The sequence below is a fragment of the Drosophila willistoni genome, unplaced genomic scaffold (genome assembly GCF_018902025.1).
Source record: "Drosophila willistoni isolate 14030-0811.24 unplaced genomic scaffold, UCI_dwil_1.1 Seg179.1, whole genome shotgun sequence".
NCBI lineage: Eukaryota > Metazoa > Arthropoda > Insecta > Diptera > Drosophilidae > Drosophila > Drosophila willistoni.
This window is the reverse complement of record NW_025814141.1, coordinates 15,104-20,195: the sequence shown is the minus strand read 5'-3', so window position 1 is coordinate 20,195 and position 5,092 is coordinate 15,104. Positions and strand designations below refer to the sequence as shown.

The 5,092-nt window shown below is 40.2% G+C and overlaps 1 long non-coding RNA gene across 2 annotated transcripts; it reads right to left on the bottom strand.

Moving 5' to 3' along the window:
* Nucleotides 1–1,030: 1,030 nt before the first annotated feature.
* Nucleotides 1,031–1,445, bottom strand: LOC124461018. Of its 2 annotated transcripts, XR_006954898.1 has the most exons (3): nucleotides 1,428–1,445; nucleotides 1,240–1,358; nucleotides 1,031–1,176 (listed from the first exon to the last, which is right to left on the bottom strand). It is a non-coding gene; the product is annotated as an uncharacterized LOC124461018 (long non-coding RNA). The 2 variants fall into 2 exon arrangements; XR_006954897.1 differs by lacking the exon at nucleotides 1,428–1,445 and having other exon boundaries at nucleotides 1,240–1,413.
* Nucleotides 1,446–5,092: the final 3,647 nt, after the last annotated feature.

The following is a 5,092-nucleotide window of genomic DNA, read 5'->3' as shown; positions in this document are numbered from 1 at the left end:
CGCCAGCTGTTCTCGACCCAACAGCTTTACTCTGTCGTCGCCAGATTACTCCACCGTTGATGAACTCGCCATGTTCCTGCAAGGCATCTGAAATTAATTTTTAAAATGTTCTATGTTAATTATTACTATTGTCAATTTTATATTTTTTTTACTTACCTCTATTTTCCTATTGTTTACAAATAAATGTCGCTCTCTCTTTCCAGTTCACATGCGGAAACTCCGCCATCAGACCCATATCGATGACTTATCGATAGGTCATCATCATTTCAGAGCATTATCGATATGCCGGACAATTCTGGCTAAACCAAAGCCAAAGACTCTAAATATCAGCCTTATAAAGCTAACTTCTTGCCTTGCTCTCAAATGATGCCTTATTGGCCAATATTGGCTTTTTTTACTTAAATATTTGGTCTCTTTATGTATTCCCCCACTAAAAGCTAATTGCTCTAAAACTTCTAGCCTATAAAGCTAACTCAACTAAAAGCTAACTGCTCTAAAACTTTTAGCCTTTAAAGCCAAGCCTTGCTCGCAAATGATGCGTTAACGGCCAAGCTAAAAAACTAGTGTTACTCAGACCCAAAATATGGGTCTCCCTACTTTTTTCTCCAGTGTGGGGGAAAAACAGTTTTAAAACCAGTTTTTTTCCCGACATTAAACGCCACGTTTTTGTAGCGACCTTAGCACTAAATTCTTATTCGCAAAATTTATTTATTATTAAAAAATTGCTACCTACTTGACTACTTATGCTAAAAGTAACATAATCTTAAATCTATCATACTACAAACTATATTACCTAAATTTCAAGTAAATTCTCAAGTAAATGTTAATCTAATGTCTTATTGTATATTTTTTATTTAGTATTAATCTAGTTTTAAGATAATTTTAATCCCCCGCCCCTGCTGCTGTAACGGCCTTTTAAATTTAAATTTTTGCTATATACCCTTGTAGGTGAAAGGGCAAAAAATAAAAAGCGGCCTCAATCGAAAGACTGAGGCCAGGCGGATCAAACGCCTTACCTTAAAAAGTGGGGTAATTCAAGGTCATGTAAACGCGGCAGAACTCTCCTTGAAGTGATCCAGGCTGACAAGAAACTGGACATCCTGGCGACGGGTGGTCCTACTCATTTCCCACACGACCGGCGAAAAAATCCCTCAGCCATTGACTTTGGAGTTTATTCTGGAATAAACCACAACAGATTAAGTACTCAAGCTATATGCGAACTATCCTCTGACCACTTACCTGTTTTTGAACACATCACGATGGACCAGCACCCAAACTTACTTCCTGACAATCGAAGACTTTTGCCTGTAGGATCTAACATCAAACTGTTGCAAAACACCCTCAGCGACTCCCTCCACCTAAATATGGAAATCGAATCTGGATTAGACATTGAGGACGCGATTAATATCTTCACAAACAATATTCACCATGCTCCAGCCCTGGCCCTAAACCTCTACGAAGGGACCTGCCAAATACGTACCGAATCGGAGGAGCCATACCAATAAATAAAATGAAGTAAGTAAGTAAGCAAATATTTCAACTTTATTAAACAAATGTATTTTCACATGCTTCTTACAAGCATATCTTAGTATCTCGCTCACTCAATCATACGAGCTCCCTAGCGCCCCCACCAGCCAACGGCCAACTCCGGCCTTATGGAAAAACGTTTATATGCATAACTCGACCTTTTTTTGATTGCATAAGGTAAAAAAATACGGGAGATAATCAAGTTTTTCAAATTACGGGGGCGGAAAAGGGCGTGGCAAAATTTGTATACATACAAAATGTGTGCATTTATTAAGCGAATATACTACATACCAAATATGGTGTGTCTAGCTGGTATAGTTTTTGAGATAAACGTTTTTTTTAAATTGCGGAGGCGGAAAGGGGCGTGGCAAAAAGACGGACATGGCTAGATCGACTCGGTTGTTGATCCTGATCAAGAATACATATACTTTGTGGGGTCGGAGATGCTTCCTTACTTCTGTTACATACATTTTGGCGACTTTAATATACCATTTTAAGTTGTTGATCCTGATCAAGAATATATATACTTTGTGGGTCGGAGATGCTTCCTTCTGCCTGTTACATACATTTTGGCGACTTTAATATACCATTTCACCCTATGGGTGTATGGTATAAAATGCACAAATTATTAAAACAAAAAAATAAAATAAAATTGATATATTGCCTCTCACGAAAGTTTGAACATAAAAAAACATTAAAATATACAACTAAGTTACTAAACAAAGAAATAAACCTATCAAAAAACAAACACTTAAATAAAAAACTATGTAAAATAGACTTCTCTGATCGGTACAGACCCACAAGCTGTGGCAATTAACCTACAAACTAAAACGGCAGCCCCTTCCTAACTGGCCTCTTAGGATCCCTAGCGGAGTAGACAAGAAGCATGCATGGACAAGATCACCTGAACAAAAAATGGAGCTGTTTACTGACCAGTTAGAGAAGCGTTTCTCTCCCAACTTGACAAATAGCTCCCCCCTTGACAGGACCAAAATCAACGAGGAAACAAATGCCATCCTTGCCCAAAAAATTCTCATGGAGTATGCATGTAAAACCCACCACTCCATCGGTAGCTCCTCCAACTTTGACTCCAGCAACTCACCTTTTGTCAAGCCCATCACTCTCTCTGAACTAAAAAAAGAGATTGATAGCTTAATCAACAAAAAGCACCAGGATATGATAGGATCAACAATGCCCTAATCAAAGTTGGCCACTTCCCCCTAGTGTGGAAAAAAGACATAGTTGTCATGGTAAAAAAACCAATTTCTGAAGCTAGCTCGTATCGCCTCATAAGCTTGCTTCTTGCTTTCTCAAAAATACTTGAATCCTTGCTTGCCAAGAGGCTCCTTAAATGTAACCGTCTTTCACAATCCATACCTAACCACCAATTTGGATTCCGCAAATTTCATGGGGCCGAGCATCAACTAGATTGAAAACAAACTGAATGGATCGGCTATATTCATCGATATTACACAAGCGTTTGACAAAGTTGGCACTGCGGTCTGCGTAACAAGTTGATAAAGCTACTACCTATTAACCTATACAAAGTTCTGGACAGTTACCTCAAGGATCGCACGTTCTCCGTTCGCGGTAACCATGGTATTATGTCCGTGATGGGAAAATTTTAGCAGGAATCCCCTGCTATACAACATATACTCGTCAGACATGCCAATTCCAAAGTTCATAATTGAGCATGAAACCCTGATCGAATATTACCCGACCTATAAACACGGTGACACTCTGCTCTCTACAAATGCTGACGATACTATTTTCATCTCGACCGATAAAAACGCCCTTGTAGCCATGAATAAAACGGAAAATTACCTACACAAGTTCTCTACCTGGTCCAACAAATGGTGTTTCACAGTCAACGTGAGTAAAACAGTTCATGTTCTCTTCTCCAGACGATCTACCTCACCTGCTGTTAAGGCTGCCACTGTTAAGTTTAATAACAAACCTATTAAAAATACGTCCTCGTGCCGATACTTGGGAGTCCTTGTTGATAGCAAACTCCTGTTTAAAACCCATATTGCCAAACTTTGTGCTCAAGCCAAGTCCACCTATACTCGCTACAAATGGCTCGTGGGAGCTAAAAGCCATCTTAGCACCCGCAGCAAGGTCACTATCTACAAGCAAATCTTAGTCCCTATTTGGACATACGCTATTCCATATGGGGTAGCCTAATATCTAACACCCTATTCAAAAAGCTCACCGGAACTCACAATAAACTGCTCAGAAAGCTAACAAATGCGAACATCTATTGCCCAAACTCTGAAATTCAAGAAAAACATAACGCCAAACCTCTAGAAACTATATACAATGACGCTTGCCTAAGATTCTTTAACTCCATGTCTGACCATGAGAACAAAGAAATTGAAAAACTTTATCTAAAGCCATTTATCCCTAAACGTTTGCCATGGCCTAGGTACTGAAAGCAAATAGATAAACTTGTCGCCTCACGAACGATAAAAAAAGCCCAAACGCCACCAGTGATGCCACCTCAGCTCAACCCAAGCGTAACAGTAATTAACATAAAACTTCGCATTGAATCCAAGCTTATGGAGTTCTTCTCCAAGGCGCCAACTCTTATTGCTGACAACTGTCACCAGACCTACAACAGGATCACTGAAAAGCAAGATGTTCTCAGAGCTAAGGAAGCGTCTATAGCTAGAAAAAAACCCCGGAACGCCTGCCTGGACACATCATCAACTTGCTGTTTAAAGATTATAAGACAGGCAGAAGATCCAGAGCGCACATTGAGGCAAAAATCAGGGACCAACTACTTGTCATTGAAAGGGAGGCACCCTTGGGCCAAACGAACAAATTCAATACACGGAAATTGAACTACTCGCTCTAAACATGGCTAGTCTGGAATCTGAGTTGCTCAAATTAATTGATAACAGCACGAATAGCACTGATGCTCTAAAAAAAAGGAAAACTGATACTCCACCCATGATGGTCCTAACTAACAATTACTCTAACACCATATAATATGATTTCAGGTGGCCCCTGCAAAGCCAGAATCCTGTCCACTATTCAGCTGCCTTCCTGGCCTGGCCAGAGGGCCAGTACTCGACAGCTGTGCCTCCAGTAGAAGCGCCTCCTGCACTCTCTGCCTCGTTCTCAGCGTCTGCACCATCTCGTCAATCGTCCTGTCCACATTTCCGCTCGCCTGATACACCAATACCTGAAAATAAAACAAATCTAAAAACAAAACCAACTAAAAAGTACAAATACTCACCTGAAAATACACAACAGCAAACAGCAGCTCCTTGTCCAGCGTCGTATGCATCGTCTCATCTGCGTCGTCCAGAATCTCGTCAAGCTAGTCCGTCTACTCCTGTATCTGAAAATATATTAAAATTATTATCTAAATCAGCAAACAAAACCAACTAAAAAACACAAAAACTCACCTGAAAATCTACGTCAGACTGCAGCAGCATCGTCTGCAAATCCTCGTCCAGCATCTGGCCAATCATCTGGTCCATCTCGTCCTTCACTAGCGCCTGCACTTGGAAAAAAACACAAATCGTCAGAAAAATCTCTCAATAATCACGTAAACTTA